This window comes from Mus caroli, chromosome 6, assembly GCF_900094665.2.
Source record: "Mus caroli chromosome 6, CAROLI_EIJ_v1.1, whole genome shotgun sequence".
Classification (NCBI taxonomy): Eukaryota; Metazoa; Chordata; class Mammalia; order Rodentia; family Muridae; genus Mus; species Mus caroli.
The window spans coordinates 10712197-10731220 of record NC_034575.1 but is presented as its reverse complement, the minus strand read 5'-3'; the positions used below and the strand labels follow the sequence as shown (position 1 = coordinate 10731220).

Here is a 19024-nt window from a genome sequence, read left to right as displayed (position 1 = left end):
ACTTCATTAAGAAAATATTATAACTCTTCTAAGGTAGATCTGCTACTCTACATTTTACCAGCAACGCATCAACACCACAGCATTCTAAATCCTCACCCTTTTTTTTCCTTTTTTTTTTTTTTTTTTTTTTTTTTGTAATTTGGACTGTTTGAGAATTTAGTCATTCTGATAGGTCCATACTGGTATTGCACTGCCTTCACTGCAATTTTCTAATGATGCACACTAATGATCATCTTCTGTACAATTATCTATGTATATGTATTTTATTTAGTTGGTGACGTATTTAGAAAACTTGCCCATGGTATATATATGATATGAATGTGTTTCTTGTGTGTGTATATGTGTGAGTGGGGTGTGAGTGTGTGATATGTGTGAGTATGGGTATGATGTGTGTGTGTGTATGTGTGATGTGTGTGTGTGTGTGTGTGTGTGATGCATGTGTATGAGAGAGAGAGACTAGAGATGAACCTTGAATATTATGCTGCATGCATCATTAAAGAAGATTTGTGAGAAGAGATATTTCACTTGCCTAGTTAATATATTTGACTAAGCTCACAATCGAGTCAAGCCCCCAAGTGTGTACCTCATCCTGTCTTAGCAGTACTGGGATTATGATACACACTTCATACCCAGATTTGCCTATTAAGCTAATTATTGAGTTTTAAATGTTGTTACTTAAGCTACTATGTACTTATCAGAAATCGTTTACAATGTTCTCTCAGTCTGTAGCTTATCTTCATTCTGGTAATCACATAGCATAACTTTTTCTCATAAAACCACTTTTGGTGCATATCTAAAACATCCTCACCAAAGTTAAGACTGTTTATAACTTCTGCAACCCACTCCATAGACAATCATGCCTTCTGTGGCCAGTGTTATGTGTTCTTTACCTTCCTTCCAAATCTGCAAGTCTGTCATTTCTCTTTCCTTCTTTGCTAATCTTTGAGTTTCTAATATGATGTTGAACAGAAATGTAGAGAGTAGGCATCCTTACATGTGTTTTATGTTATGAGAAAAGCATAAAACATCTCACCAATTGTTATCCATAAAGCAACAAACATGCAAGTACCAACTTGGTAGACGAAATGAATGGTTGCAGTGTACCAGAAGTTTCTGTTTTACCTACTTCAATTTACCACCTATCTAAAATGAAACAACTACTCTACCTTTTGTTGTGACCACTTCTTGCATTCATAAAATAGAAAGTTTAATTTGGGAAATTTACATTTAAAAAAAGAAACAGTGCCATTAGTTTCTGGATTATGTATTCAACATTCAAATCTCAGATTCAAACATAATGTTGTTGCTTTACTTTGCTCAATGCTACTACATTTGAGTAGAAAACTACCAAAGACTTCTGTGAATGATGTCTTCAAATGTGCCATCAACCCACCACCAAGGAATGAGTGATTCTACTGAATCAATAGACTTAAAAACCGTTTTAAGTCTTAAGTAGTGGCTTAAAGAATCCTCCATCTACCAGTTTCTGTACAGCAACTAAATTTCTATGTCTATATATGATCACGAATCCACATCTTTTAAGATTTTCATTTTGCTGCAATCAAGCAAAAAAGGATAGACACAACCTCATGTTAAGAAAGTGATTAGAAAAGATATTTGAACCAAATATCTGATCTCTGACAAAATAAACATCAAACCAAAACAAATCAGACAATAGGGAAGGATACTTCCTACTCATTAAAGGAAAATTCCACCAGGATGACATGTCAATATTATCTATAGCCCTAACTCAAGGGTACCAAAGTTGGAGAAAAACAAACAACCAAAAAAACAAACACACTACTGCAGCTTAAATCACATATTTTTATTAGATATTTTCTTTATTTACATTTCATTAAAAACAATGAATTTATGAAATTCTTGGGGAAATGGATGTATCTGAACGATATCATCCTTAGTGAGATAACCCAATCACAAAAGAAGTCATTAGATATGCACTCACTGATACATGGATATTAGCTCAGAAACTTAGAATACCCAAGATACAATTTGCAAAACACAAGAAAATCAAGAAGAAAGAAGACCAATGTGTGGATACTTCATTCCTCCTTAGAATAGGGAACAAAATACCCATGAAAGGAGTTACAGAGAAAAAGTTTGGAGCTAAGACGAAAGGATGAACCATCCAGAGACTGCCCCACCTGGGGATCCATCCCATAATTAGCCACCAAACCCAGACACTATTGCATATGCCATCAAGATTTTGCTGAAGGGACCCTGATATAGCTGTCTTGAGTGAGGCTATGCCAGTGCCTGGCAAATACAGAAGTGGATGCTCACAGTCATTTAAATCACATATTGACCCTCAAATACTAATAGTGGAAAATGACAATAATCTGCTCTCACCAGCAGACAGGTCATCTAGACAAAAACTAAACAGAAAAATACTGGAGTTAAATGACATCATAGTCCAAATGGACCTAGTAGATATTTGCAGAACATTTCACCAAAACACAAAAGTATACACCTTCTCCTCAGTACCTAGCTGAAATTTATACAAAATGACCACATACTCAGACACAAGCATGTCTCAACAAATGCAATAAAATAGAAATGATTCTCTGTATCATATCAGATTAAAACTGAAAATCAACAACAGTACCAACAGAAAGCTCAGGAGCTCATGGAAACTGAACAACTCACTAAGGAATGAAAAATGGCTGAGGATAGAAATTAAGATAGAAATTAAAGACTTTATAGAATTGAATGAAAATGAATACCCAATATATCTAAATTTATGAATATATTAAAGGCATTTTAAAGAGACAAAATCATAGCACTAAATATCTACATTCAAAAAAGGAGAGATCACATACTACTATCTTAACAACACACCTAAAAACCCTGCACACACAGAAAAAGAAGAAATCACAATCAAATCATTGGATGGTAATGATCAATCAATAAATAATCAATCTCAATCCTGAATCAATAAAACAGAAACAACAACAAAAACAATACAGAGAATCAATAAATCAAAAAGTTGGTTTTTTGAGAAATTTTACCAATCGTAACCCTAATCAACTGTAAATTGGAGAAAGGATATCCAAATTAATAAAATTAGAAATGAAAAGGAACTATAACAGCAGGCACCAGTAAAATCCACAGAATTATAAGGAAAAACTTTAAAAACCTGTGCTCCATCCTTTTGAAAAAAAAATGGTTAACTCTCTTGACATAGACTAGTTATCAAAGTTAAATCAAGAGCTTATACGTAATTTAAACAGATTTATAGTGAAACAGAAGAATCATTAAGTATCCCATTCTCAAAAAGTCCAATTCCAAAATGTTTTAGCACAAAGTTGTACCAAACTTTCTAATAATTATTGCCAATGCTTCTCTAATTATTCCACAAAATAGACACACAAGGAACAATATAATTCATTGTATGAGGCTACAGTTAACCTGATACTAAAAGCAAATAAAGACACAATAAAAAAAAAGAAAATTAGAGATTACACCATCAAAATAGGTTCAAATTTTCTCAAATATATATATATATATATATATATATATATATATTAGAAAATGGGTACAAGAATACATAAAAAGGTTTCCCCAAATGATCGAGTAGCCTTCGTCCCAGAGATGCAGGGATGGTTCAATACATGGAAATCAATAGATGTAATCCATCCTATAAACAAACTGAGAAAACTACTGAATTACCATTTCAAAATCAAATACCCCTTAGTGAAAAGTATCCTATAGATATTAAGAACACAAGGAATATTCTTAAACATAATAAAGGCAGTTTACAGGAAGCCCATAGCTAAAGTTGACTTAAATAAAGAGAAACACTCTTCCACTAAAATCATTAATTAGACAAGGTTGTTCACTCTCTACATACCTATTTAATACAGTACTTGAAGTCTTAACTACAACATAAGGCCTATGGGAATAGTCAACCAATATTTGATTTGACTGAAGGCTCACTGCACAAGATGGAACCCACACCTGACACAGCCTAGGCGATCAAGAATTGGAGAATAAATAGTTCAGTTATCTAGAATAAAAACAAACCTGCTGTTCTAAAATGAAACAAAACAAAATTACACTAAAAAAAAAAAGAGCAATAAAGTGACTCTCTGGTGACACTTGGCTATACTCATAGTTCAGAGCCTTGATCAGCCATCATCGAAGAAGCTTCCTCCCACAGCTAATGGGAAACAAATCCAGAGACCTACAGACAGATATGCAGAAAATGAGACACCTTTACACACTTAGTCCTAAATAGGATGTCTCCATTAGGTCCTTTCCCTCAAATTTCAGGGAACGATGAGGAAAGGAAGATAGACTGTTAAGAGAAAGAGGGACTAGAAGACACCATGAAAACCAAGGTCCTCAAGTCAGCAGGGTAAATGCACATATGAACTAGTAGGGACTGAGGATGAATGCATGTGGGTTTGAACCTATTGGAGTTCTAGAGCTGAAGGCATAAGTGCACATATGCTAAAACTTGAAACCACAAAGCAATCTCCAACTGATACCCACTTGCAAGTAAGAATTAATTTTCTCCAAGGGAAACTCTCTGGGGAAACAAACTACCCTTAAATACAAGCCTCTCTCCCAGCACTACATGGCCAACAGAAAATGAACTCAAAGATAAGGTATCCTGAGGCTGGAGAGATATCTTGGTGTTTAAGAGCACTGACTGCTCTTTCAGAGCTCCTGAGTTCAATTCTGAGCAACCACATGGTGGCTCACAACCCATCTAAACTATTATTAGATACCCTCTTCTGGTGTGTCTGGGGACAGCTAAGTGTACTCATATAAATAAAATGAACAAATCTATTTTTAAAAATACATTTTTCCTAAGACTACTGTAAAAATATATACTACTCAAAGGTCTTTGTCTCATAATAGATGCCAGGGTTTTTATTTATTTATTTATTTGTCAATTTTACATTATTTTTACTGTGTGTGTTTGTTTCTCTCTTTTATGCTACAGATCATTTGCATATATATTAAGGATTCCAGTTTGGTGTTTTCTATGGGATTCCCAAGTGGGCAAAGAAGTAGATCTTAAATCTATCTATGTATGTTTCCTATGGCTTTGCTTGTGCTATTTTCCTGTTTGCTTTGTCCTGTTACAATGTATTGGTTTTAGGTTTATCTTATTATAATTTGTTCGATAGTTCATTATCCTGTAGAAGCCTATTTGCTTTCTAATGAGAACCAGAAAGTGGGTGAAGCCAGATACGAGGTGAGATAGGAAAGTACTAGGAGGAGTTTGGGGACGGGTAACTATAATCAGGATAAATTATGTTAGAAAAAGGCTATTTGCAATAAAAGGAAAAAATAAAAAGATATTACAAAAAGATAAATAGTCTTTCTACCATCCTAAGCTGACATAATTGATACATTTTTGTTTTTTTACAGTAGTCTAAGGATGCAATATCAATCCAAGTCTCAATGAGAGAGGTGAAAAAAAATTAAAATGACTGTCTTACCCAGTGGTAAGTTTAAATAGATACATTACAATAGTCTTGTTCTCAGATATAGAGAAATATAACAAAGGAAAAAACACAGTTTGACGCAAAAATAATATAATTGGCATTACTGCTAACATTAAATTTAATTAAATAATATATTTTGTATCAGAACAGTCTCAAGTCCTTAATAGTTCTCCATGAGAAAGTACACTGAGAACATGTATTGAATATTATTATTCTGAGGTTGAGATAGTAAATATTAATATGAATCAGAATGCTAAAATTACTAAACAAACAGCTGCATACTTGTGGAATTAGTGCAAACAATATTGTCAACATATTACACTCTACTAATCAACCCAGAGCAGAAAAATACCACAAAGCATGAAAATACAATGACTTACATGTGGAGGGGTAGACTTTAGTCCTCTCCCAGGGTCTAGAAGTCTTAATATTTGTGCTTCACTCTTTCCTTCTCTGGAATATTCTTTTATTTAGAGAGTAGGTGAGGATCGAGCTTCAACAGAGTTCTCTTACTTGTTTGGTCTGGGAAGAAAGTACATTTTTAATCAGTCAATCAGTCATGATAAAATGCTTCCAACTTCTTTTTTTTTTCTTATTATAAGGGAATAGAAATTTTAATCTACTTTGTGTTAGGGATGAAGTAAACAGAATTGTAGGAACTGCCTTGTCGAACATCATAATCAATAACCAAGTATTTAAACGCCACTAAAAGAAAACCACATTTATATACATTTTAATTTTCACAGATAAGCAATAGAACAAGAGAAAATTAATATTAAAATCTAAATGGCTAGAAAAGCCTCCAAAACTGTATTTTTAAAAGCCTGACATAATTTTGCAAATCCATGACTCTGGATGGACTGGCTGAGACAATTAGCTTTTGAATATTTTTACTCATTCATTTTAACATCTCAAGGCTAAAGAATGACAGGATGATTATAAAAGTGTAAAGGAAAATCCATTTAAAAAAAAACTTTAATGCAGTAATAAAAGAGATGATTTCAAAAGCCTAAGATAGACCAGAAATATGTAGAACAGGTTTATAAGTGAGCAAGAAATTTATAGAAAAATTTATTTTTAAATGGAGCCAGGCTTAGAAAATGGCTGCTTACGCAAGGCATCCTGAGCAAATTAGAATACATTATGCAGATACTGTCTAATTTTATCATAATTCCTTAATAAATCTATTAGGTGTTAAGATATACACAGTCGTTTCTTTATAGGATAGAGGGAATTGCTATACGAATAGCTGACCTTTGGTGTCACGAATATCCATTAGGTTAAAAGAATTCAATCTATTATACAAATTTTATTAAAATGAAAGTTTCTACTAGCTGGAATTTTCTGATTCATTAAAATTACATATGAAGACAAATGTCTTCAATTTGTACTATATGTCAGATTATTTCTGGTGACTTATCTTTAAAAACCATTTAGTGTCTTCTACTAGTTCATGTTACAATATAGAGATGTACCTTTAGGACAAAACTGAAATAAAATATTGATGTTTGGAGCAAGTTGTATGATAGCACTTTAAACTTTGTTTGCACTCAGAAACTGAATACACTACATGAGGGATTTCTGACTTTCTTATGTTTTGGAAATTTTAAGCAATTAAAAAAAAACAATATGAATAGCAGAGTAAATACAAAACTAAATTTTATGCAAAGGAAAAACTACCTCTTCAAAACATTTGTCTAATCACAAACTATTTCTTTTCCTTGTCCCATTGACTTGGTGTAACAAGATAATTTGAAGAAGGAGTAACAATACAAATTTTATTACCAAAGATTTAATAGTATTATGTGAGAAAACATTGTCATGATTAGATTTCTAGGGTGAGAGAAAAGCTGTTCTGCTTTATTTTATGAAAATCCAATTAATCTTGGTCTAATTTAAAAGTCTTATTATTAAGACTTACTGATATGCATTTTCTATATCAACATATCCATGTGGCTGTTCAAAACAGGTAGTTTTCTACACTTTTGAGAAGAGAAAATAAATGGCTCTTTAGCTGTAGCTCAGTACACATTCTTTTAGAGTCTTTTTAGCTGTAAAAGGATGAATATTATCATCAGGCTTTGGATAACCTGGTCTAACAGGTCATTTTGAGAAAGGCCTGTGCTAGTATATGCTTTACGTATCTACCAGACACATGAGAGGAGTATGCCATGCCCTTACAGGGCAAAGCCTGAGTATGGCTAAATTTATATTTAGATGTGAAAATATATAAAGAACCAAGCCACACACACACATACTCAACATACACACACCACATTGACTATTTGCAAACAACATATTCAGGTATGCATAGGGCATGCACACATGCATATACAACATATACACCCAAAATGCAGTACCTTTCACATACCGCATATGCGCCTACTTGCACACACAATTATGTGCACAAATAATTGCACTTTGCTTTTTAATAAAACTTGCTTTGAATAAAGATAAGGTTTGTCAGGAGAGACTGTTCAGTGGTTAAGAGCACTCGCTGGTGTTACAGAAAACTCAGATTTGGTTCCCAACACCCTTAATCATCTGGAACTCCTGTCCCAGAGACTCCAGTGCCTTCTTCTGACCTCTGCAGAAGCTAGGCATGCACAGTGTACACATGTGTACAAACTAGCAAATCACTCATGTACATAAAATGAGACAAATGATTTTTCTATGTCGGAGCTAGGGAGATTACTGAGCAGTTAAGAGTACTTGCTGTTCTTTCTTTTTTTTTATTTAATATTTTTTATTACGTATTTTCCTCAATTACATTTCCAATGCTATCCCAAAAGTCCCCCATACCCTCCCCCCCCCACTTCCCTACCTACCCATTCCCATTTTTTTGGCCCTGGCGTTCCCCTGTACTGGGGCATATAAAGTTTGCGTGCTCTTTCAAAGGACCGAGTTTCCATTGCAAGCACCTACATGGAGGGTCATAACCAACTGTAAATTCCACTTTCAGGGGAACTGACATTTGTAGCCTTTTGCACACATGTGATACACATACGTACAGTCAGGCACACACACACACATACAACAAATAATTTAAAAAAAACAAAAACTTTTGCTTGAAAATTCAGGTAGACTGTAATATTTATCTTAAAATACATAGCACAACATATGCTAACGTCCTTTTTGGGGGGTTTTTGCAAACTAAGACCACGGTGCTTTCCCACACTACTTGAACTCCTCGTTTGCAGACAACTCCACCAATATAGAACCTCGGCATTTAGAGCTAGGTGTCCATCATTGTCTTTTCAGCATGCCCAAGGTCACAGATTTATATTTAGTGTTATGCTTTCTTCTGTTCTTTCAGAGACAGTTACGTTCGGGTGGTTTCTTTCTCTGATGTAATGAAAGTCACTGATAACAATGATTAAAGGGAAGAGGCTTCATTCTGACCCAAAGTTCCAGGGTACAGCTCATCATGTGCATAGTCATGTTCTTGGAGCTGTTGGTCATATGGTATCCCCATTCTAGATGATGAGAGCAATGGATGTATGCTGCTGCTCAGCAGCCTTTCTCCACGGAGAGTTCAAGTTCTCAGTGAGGGGATGGTGCTACCTAGAATACTTGCATCTTTCCATCTCCATTACTGGGGTCAGGTTAATCCCACCCAGGAATGCTAGGAAGCACTTGTCTCTTTTTTGAATCAAAACTGTATATAGTACCTTTGTCAGTAAATTCACTCTGTATAATAAAATAATTATAATTCTTGCAACCATCTACAGACATTAAATTAAGATCGAATAAAAGGCCTTACTATAATGGCTGGCACACAGTCAGCCTGAATTTATTGGAACAATAGGTGGTTTGACTTTTTGTTCTTGATTGCCTGCAATGGATGTGGCTCATACATAACTCAGCTATGAGTATCTATCCCTTTCACTCTTAAAACTTTACCAGTTTGGATAGCCATGCACCCATGCCAACTATAACAAATTATTATTTCTTTATCATTTGATTATTTATAAACAATTTATTTTCCATTTTAGTCTTTGTTATATCCCCTGATTTGACTGAATAATATAAATATGCAAGGAGATTATAATATATAAATCTATCACGGCAATATTAATAGATTCAAATAGATGTTTGAGTACAGTGCTTTGGATTCCAGACTGTGGTAGTTTTTAAGGTTGTAGAATCTTTAAGAGGCAGAGCCTCATGGGAAAAATTACATCACTGAAAGTGTGCTCAATGATAGAGATATTGGGTACCCCACACACTCATTGATTTTTAGCAACCATGAAGTATACAGAACTCTTCCCCCATGATGTGGGAACATAAACATCAACAACAAGAAAAAAGCATCACAAATTGAAACCACTGGAACTGTAACCCCAAACCCCCATTTTAACCTTCTAAATTTTATCTCAAACACTTTGTACCATCAGTGAAAAACTGCCTGACAAAATTTCCACAAACAAAAAAACAGCGCTTGCCTCTCTGTGCTGATCTCAACTTAAAGTGACTACTAGGTGCACACTTTCCTGGTTAGTCCCTTCTGAGAGTCTTAAGCCATCTGAGTCTTATAGCACTGTGAACATCTGCCTTTCTGAGAGTTGGGTTGAACAATAGTTATAGCCAATGAGACACATGGTGAGTAAGTTCTACAGAGGAGTTAAATTACCAGAAGACCATGAGCAAACCTAGGACAAGAGCAAGATAGGCATCTGTTTCTGGTTTTTGGTTGATAATCCCAGGTTGTTTCACTTACAAAGGTGGTTGCAAGCAGGGCCAGGTTTGCGGGCAAGCATCAGAATAATGGTAGGAAGCCTTTGAGGGTTTCACAATAAATAGACAATGAGAAGTACACAGCAGCTCACATGTGGCTTTCTATGAGGTACAGACTAGAAGAACAGCTCTGAGTAGGTACTTGATTTCTGCCATTTCTGAACATAAGAATAAAGATTTAGTCATGGTAATCGTGAACTTTTCAAGAGGGACTAGAATGTAGGTGCCATGTGTTTGTGTGTGTAGATGAAAGAGTAATGCAATAAACCAGTTTTTTTAAGATTTTACAACTAATTTCCTATTTAAAATATAACAAATTACAAGAAATGATATATAAAATACTTACAAGGGCTTTGGGCCACTGAATTCTGGCATCAGTGTTTGATACGCTAGTCTATGGACTAGCAACCTTGTTATGTCAAAGATTCAAAAGGGAAAACTGTTTCAAATTCTGATAATTTTTTTCAAAGAGTCACCCACATACATTTTAAAAATATTTGCTATTTAGTTTTGTACTCTTCAAATGAAATATGGTTTCCCATTTTCTCTTTCTCAGTTCTTTATGTTCTGAATCTTTAGCATTTTTATGTAAATATTCTGCTATTCACACTTATTCAAATAAGTAATATTTTATTTATCATCAAAACATAATCTTGATCTTTCTTTTTACTCAAGAACACATATGTTTTCTTAAATATATACCAAAAAATACCAGATGTCTCCATAAGTAATATAAAAACAAGTATCATTTTCTACCTCTGAAATTACAATCTTTTCCTCACTTCTCCAGTAATGATTTTACATTCATATCCCTCACACCCTAGAGTATCTTTAAACATCATCTCATTATTTTGCAGGCTACCCAACTTAACAAGGTTTCCCAAGCATATGTTTTTAAAATCTGTTACACTGGCAGAAGGAGAGGGGGGAAGACATTAATGTCTAAATTTGAATATATTCATCTGAAAATATACAAATATTTCTCCACAGTCTTTTCTTGCATGTTCATCAGTCAATGCTGTTTTAAAAAGAAAATCTGTTTATTCTTGATATCAAACTTGTTTGTTTATTCTTATATTAGTTTGGTTTTGACTGCTGGGATAAAACATTCTGACCAAAAGCAACTTGAAAAGGGCAAGGTATCTTATGATCTATTATAGTCCATCAACACTGAGGATGACATGCAGGGACTCCAACAGGGACCTGAAAGCCAGAGCTACAGCAGAGAAAGAAGGGTGCTCCTTGCTGGCTTGCTCTCTGTGGCTTGCCCAGTTTGCTTTCTCATATGCCCTAGGGCTATCTCCCAAAGCGTGGTACTACCCACAGTGTGCTGGAACTTCTCACGTTTATCAATAATCAAGACAATGCTCCATCAACTTGCCTATTGGCCAATGGAGATATTTTCTCAACTGGTTGCTTCTTTCCATTATTTTGTGTCAATTGGGTAAAAACTGATCCATACTATTCCATTAATAGATTTGTGCAAACTTCATAAATTCAAACGGAAATGTACTGTACCTGCTTTTATCAGACTTGAGTCTCCACATGATTTCATCCCTCTCAAAATCTGCCTCTCCAATTTTACTATGCCCTTACAACCTGGATTCCTTATCAGGATCTTCAGGAAACATCCTCTTAATATCTGATGAAGAAACAATCAAACACATAGCATTTTCTGTAAGGTTTCCTTTCAAAGTGTCTACTGCCAAGTAGGGTGATGTACACCTTTAATGCACACCAATATTGGGAGACTGAGGCAGGTGGAATTTGTGAGTTCAAGGATAGCCAAGGCTACATAGAGAGATCTTGTCTCAAAAAATCAAAAATGAGAGAGAGAGAGAGAGAGAGAGAGAGAGAGAGAGAGAGAGAGAGAGAGAGAATTAAAACACTACTTAGTAGTTACTTGGTCACAGGGTTACTTAATTCAGTCTAGCCACATAGACAGCAAGACACTGTCCGGATGACCACATAGACTGTCAACCTAATCTACTGTGTAACAAGTCTGTTCATTTTACCTGTTCACATGCATTAAAACCTCTTTGAAAACAGAATACTCCACTTTTGTCTGGGTCTTTCCTACCAACAGGGATATTTTGAATGAAGTATTAAACCACAGAACAGGGCTGAAGCAGATACAGGAGGATGCAGAGGAAGACAGGAGGCTTTTCCTCCAGGCTTTAATCCTCTCTACTCAGGCCACACCACCCCATTGATATTACTTTCAGTTCTAAATAATATTTTTCAAGCATATAACTTATGCAGAACAAGAAAGTCATTATTTGATTTAATTCTGTAAAATCTGAGACAAATTGCAGAGAAGGTATGACCAAATACTTGCTTTTTAATACATCGAATTTCTGAACTAACAGTAAATTTAGAGCTCAAATTAAAATTAGACTGTGTGTGTGTGTGTGTGTGAAAATCACATGACAAGTATGTGACAATTTGTTTCAAAATGATACAGTGAATCTCTAAGATGGGTCGTCATCTTAATTCTGTGTTTCTTCTAGAAGTGAAGATTAAAACAATCCCACTCAGTGTACTCGAACTCAGTCAATAAGTTATCCATTATTTTAAAAATAAACTTAATTCTAACTCTGTTAGTGGTATTTTAAAATAAAAAAAAACATGTAATGATGTATTTTCTATATTTAGTAGCCTTTCTTTAACAAGTCATCTAGTCCAAACTTTCTCAAAATGTAGTATAGAAATTACAACATCTATGTCTTGGTTTGCTTGATTATATTTCAATCCAACCGCTTCTATTGGATCACATCAGAAAACATTGATATTCCTGTGCATACTGTCCACCATATATACTTCTTATAACCGTACACTTGACACCACTTATACCTCTTATACCACGTTACCCGTATCTTGCATGTGTACTGTATGTATTTAGAATTGCCAAGTAAAATAAAGTTCCTATAGTATACATGTGATAAAATCAACACCCACGCCCCGGAGCGCATAGCCAGGACAGCACCAAAGGTTTAGACGATATCTATGTTTTATTCTGACTAGTTTATGATTATATGTTGGCTTGTTTATAAAGTGGATGGAAAAATCTATGATGTGCAAACAGTCGGGAGAGGCCAACAAAACCCACAACACCTTATCTATATTAGCCTGACAATTGAGTTTGAACAACAGTATTTTCTAAATGTACTCTATTCAAGGCTGGATATGTAATTACCTTCAGTCCATAGTCTAGACATTAATGCTTTCATAGTATTTAAGACTCCTTGTAACATGCTTGCAGCTTTAAGTAAGCAAGGCTAAATCTTGACCAGATAAATTAGCAAAGAATGCAATAAAAGCCACAATAAAAGAACTTTATCCTACAAACCTTCAAGTTGCTGCTAAATGAGATTTCTTTGAAATGCAGATCAGTTGAACTAGATTAGTGAATTTTAGCTCCTGTCAACATCATAACAAAATACAAATACAATTGTTCCCTGGTCTTATCTCCAAGCTTCCATCTGCTGCCTTGTTATTTACTTTCCTTGATTTACTATGCAGATCTAAATAAGGCACATCAAGAAGGGCTTACAGCACAATGGCTTCTTAAGCTTTACATCAAGGTATTTGAAACTGAAGCCAGGAAAGGGCTGCCATCAAAGACATATCTCTAATGAACTTCCATATCAGAGAAGGTTTGGTATTTAATACTGCTGTGAAAAGAAAGAGCTACAAATCAGAATGGCCTATGAAAGAAAATGCCTACAAATCTTGATGAGATTAGCACCTCTGAGAATTAATATCCCAATAAAAATGATGTCTGGTACCTTGAAGAGTTAACTCTCAACCTTTCCAAATATAATGCAGTATGTCAGGGCAGACAAATCATTTGACAAGGTTAAAAGGTCAGGGAAGAATTTTTAATTTTCTTTCTATGCTAGAAAATAATATTATTTTCCTCCTATATAACAATATATCTGTAACAGAACAAACACCCTTGACTAGAATTAACTGAGCTGTAACATGATTCTCAATGCCACAGACATTTTCCACTGTTTTAAATAGGAAAAATTACGGGAAAACCTCACAATAAAAGAATCTAATATAAAATGACAACATGCAACATTTGTTCATCTGTTCTTGTAGTTCCTGTTTCTATCCCCACAGCAATCTATGAGAACAGAGTAACAGTTTCTATAATATGTAAACCCTGAGATTTTTTTTTCCACTATATACCACCATTCTTTATGGAAAATAAGGAAATAGTCCTTCCACTCTTCGTTCCCACCAATTATATTTTTTCATTTATAATTCTAACATACTGGGCTCGAACAAAATAATTCACAAAACTAACGTGAAAGTTTCCCACAAACCCCTTGCAATCCTGCCTGACACTTTCTTTCCCATGAGCAATAAGGTCTATAAACAAATGATACTTTGTGGGGATTTTTTTTCCTAAAGAAAACATTTCAATCATTTATGTCATTCTATAGAGAAGATCCCACAAGCATGTTCTGTTCTGTGGATCAATCAGTTCCAAACCAAAGTAGACATGTTGTTGACTCCCGTGCCTGGAAATCCTGCTGCAGGCTCACCAGATGATGAAAACTGAGGTATGCAGTGTACAGGGCCCCACATGGCACTCAGTAGCTCCTGGGCATGTCAAACTTCACAACTACCCTACAGTCAATGACAGCAAACACCTTCCTTGTTCTTTCTTCCAAACATAAATTTGCCTCTCTCATTCCTCTGAATTATGGGCTGTCTTCCAGAAACAAAGCCATAAATAGAAGCAACCTCCCATGCCTATACAACAGGAATCACAGTTTGTCTTTTTGTTGGATTTCATTTCTTCTCAGTGATGTTCCAGACTCATTTACAACCACAAGAAACTGTTGTTACCTCTTCTTCTTTAATGACACGACAAAACAACAGATTTACATATTCAATAGCAGGTGCTATGACAGGTTTGTCTGCTCTTGACCTAAAACATGTAAAGGAGGTTGATGTGCAACAGCTGTCTCAAAGATGTTTGTGCTCTGATGGGCAGCCGAAACTCTGCCATCTGTGTATGTTCAAAATGACAGTCTGCTTGAAGAACCGATTGATAGCTAGTACCTCACCTTTATCCATAAGTTGAGTTCGGAACTTTGCACAATTTTGCTATCAGTCTCCCACAAAAGGTGTTAAATGGGAAATCTTACATGAACAGTTAACATATATAATTGATCATTAACAGACATTTTTTCACTATTTTAATACACTGTAAGGTACCTAATACTGTATTATAATAACAGTATCACATCCCAGGTCCCAATTTTCACTGTTTAATGATTTTAATTGCCAGGATAATGACCAAAATAACTACATCCTATGATTCCTGCTACATTATCGGTTACCTAATCTATTCTTATAGTCAAGCTACAATTTTAGATTTTAAAAACAATGAAGTTACATTGTAGCTTTTTAAAGCTCTCTTATTTTTAGCTTTAATTAAGACAAGGACTTTTTTGAGGGTATAACAATTCCCTTTAAGATGAAAGGTTCCTCTGTTTTCCTTCTCCATGAAAATAAAGAATCCAAGTTGGACCATGGCCAAAATGGCCGAAATGGTTTGTTTTGAGTGGTATTTGTAGAAAGCAACACCCTATGACCCAAGCTTGAGGTTGGATGATCTCTCTAAGATCTAATTTATTTGTCAAAAGAGGTTTTCATCACAAACATACAAAGGCGAGATGTGAGTAGTACTGCTCAAATAAAACAAATCATCTACAGCGCTTTCTTAAGGAGTAGCAATCGCTTATAAACACAGAAGGTTTGCTAAAATAAACAGTCTCCACATCACCAGTGAAACACTCTAGCACCACCAGATAACAAAAGAAACCCTGTCTCTCTCCTTTAAACACACACACATATTCACATGCATACACAAACGCATCAAGATACCCATGCATACAAACATATACACATATACATACACAAATTATACACATATGCCCATGTATAAGTATGCACATGCACACACACACATATATATATACACTCACACACAAATCCACAAACATTATACCTCTACACACGCATACACACACATACACACTGCCTAAGCTTAATGTTCTACTATCAAGACCACAAACATTGCTTCCATTGTGAAAAGACAGAAACAGCATGAGCTGCCAAATTGTCAAACTGACGTAAATTTAATGAAAACTACTTAATTTGAAGTTTCATAACATTTGAATCATTCAAATTAAAGAAAACCATAATTTATTATAAAAATTAAGCTTTCCAATTTTAGTGAAAAACAAATTTTAAATACTTCTGCAAACTCAAGTGGGCACTTTTCAATTTTTATGTTACCCTCAAGGGATGTTAGAATTTTGCTGTCATATTCTTGCTTTTTAAAAATTCTGTTTTATTTTTTTTCCTGACTGAACACTTGACCTAATGATAGGAAGGAGAAACAAACATGTATACTTGACAGCAACTGATTTAAAATCCCCCCATTTGTTTTACGACTTCAATACTTCAGAATCAAAATATCGTTTAAAAGAAGAAGAAAGAAGGAATAATCATCGGTGCCTGTCTCCAGCAAGGGAGATGAGACTTCATCATGATCCCTTTAAAGCCTTCCTAAAATTTTAAAAATGAAAATCATTTACTCAGTAGGTTGTAACTGGCTTTGCTAAGCTGCAGTAATCCATCATGCGGATAAATATTTAGACAATATTTTAAATGTGTACAATGTTCTTGAGCGAATGCCACAGTTCCAGGCTGTCATGTAAATACAGTCTGATCAAAACCATTCTGCTTGCATAATAAAAGCCCGGCTAGAAACACAACTGTTCAGCCAAGGAGAGAACACAGATATTTAGGAAAACTGCTGCAGGAAAAAGTGACCCCCAGTCAAATAAAGCATACTAGTGTTGAGATCAGAAGGTCATTTTGTTAAAATAGATGCCGTCTAAGTTATATTAGCTATCCCAAATAGGTGCTAACACTATTTTATTTTAATTACCATCAGTGAACAATGATGGCACATCTATTTAATGAGCATCACTACACAGCTGAAAGGGTAATAAAGTGCCACAAGGCATCCTGATGACAGAGAGTAATTTCCAAGGTCTGCCTTTAAAGTAAAGGAAGGCAGGATATGTCAGAGTTGGACGTTAACTCCAGATTTGTGGGTTCCTGGGGAACCAACAACATCTAAAAGGGCATATATTTCTATATGTAATGTTCATTGACTACTTAGAGGAAAGCAGAAGGGAACGAAGTCATATATTTAGTATTAGAAAAGTAGAAATGAATACTGAAGGCAATGTTTCCCAAATATTCTCATGGCAACACATCCACAAAGGGAATACCACACTTAAATACACAAAAACCAACTTTGCAGGCTCTACTCTGCTCTGGCTGTGTACTAAAGAGACACCCCTGGCTAGCGTATAGTATGTATGATATAGATTTCAGGACAGAAGAAAATCAAATCAGTCGTATAGATCAGCTGAGTGTTGTCAGTAGAGTAGACACTTATTAATATGCCTAGCCATTATCATTTCAGTTTATAATCTTTAAAGCTGATTCCTAGTGGAGAATCTAAATACAGACTAAATGGTACTCAGTGCACTCCTAAAATTTCCTATTTAAAAAATGTTGCTGAGGACCTACCTCAACCCACAACACACACAAAAGCCCTGGGGTTGATTCCCAGCTTGACATAAGCCATTTCAGGTATAGACCTGTGAAGCTCCTTGGAGGCAGGTGCAAAAATATGGGTCACAGAGGCAAGGGCATCCTCAGATGAGTGCTGAGTTTGAGGCCAGCCTCATCTCCATGAGACCCTGCATCTCTCTTTCTCTCACACAAAAGCTATTGGGATTGCTAAAACGTATGATATATTGATCAAGAAGCCTCAAATAATTTTTTTCTTGTGCCAAGTTTTGCTATATATTTAGCATTTTGTAGTTGTGTGTGTGTGTGTGTGTGTGTGTGTGTGTGTGTGTGTGTGTGAGTGACTTGTCCTTATGCATGTAGAAGCCAGAGAACAGTCTTGGTTCTCCAGATAAACCTGTCTCTGTCTCTGTCTCTGTCTCTGTCTCTTTCTTTCCTGAGATTAAATATTTGTATCACCAGACTTGGCATTTTTCACACGAGTTCTGAAGACTCAGTCTCATGCTCGCAAGGTAATCCCTTTGCCAACTGAATTCCCTTTTCAGTCCATATGCCTTTAGTAGTTAAAAAATATTAAAATAAAATTAGTTTTCTTAATTTTAGGCACTAAAATTAATATAAATTTTGTCCACAATTACATTTTCTTCATTTTTAATGTATATCCACACAAAATAGTTATAGCAAGAAGTGCCTACTGATAAGAATTTGGATTTTGCAAAAAAGGATTAAAATCATTCATAATTTCTATTTTATTACTTAAATGAATGTAATGTATTGCTGAATAAAAATAGCCAAAACAAAAGTGAAATTAATGATAGAATTCTGGTGATTGTTATAGTCATAATGGTATTGATAATTTTCAAACTAAGCCAATTATGAGTGCATGCTAAAATGTACTTTTTTGGAATGAAAATGTGGATTTATATTTACTTTTTAAAAGGTTAATTTCGCTGAGTAATTTCATTCCAGCATTTGATAAGAGGCAGACGGAAATCTGAGTTCAAATTCAGCTTGATCTACATAGAAAAAGCCAGTCTCTCTCTTCCAGTCAGAAAAGCACCAGGGTAGCTAGGGCGCAGGGTCAGCTGACACTCACCAGCTACCCACAACACCCACCACAGGATCTTAAGACTTCTGGTGAGTGGAACACAGCTTCTGCTCCAATCCAATTGCGC

General features: G+C 35.1%; 1 protein-coding gene across 1 annotated transcript in view; it reads right to left on the bottom strand.

Annotated features, from left to right (window-relative positions):
• The window catches only part of Foxp2 (forkhead box P2), a 520673-nt gene that overhangs the window by 440768 nt on the left and 60881 nt on the right, over positions 1–19024 (bottom strand). The window contains exon 2 of the mRNA XM_021164323.2: positions 5858–5999. The gene's annotated coding sequence lies outside the window, so the exon portion shown is untranslated. The remainder of the gene's footprint in view (positions 1–5857; positions 6000–19024) is intronic.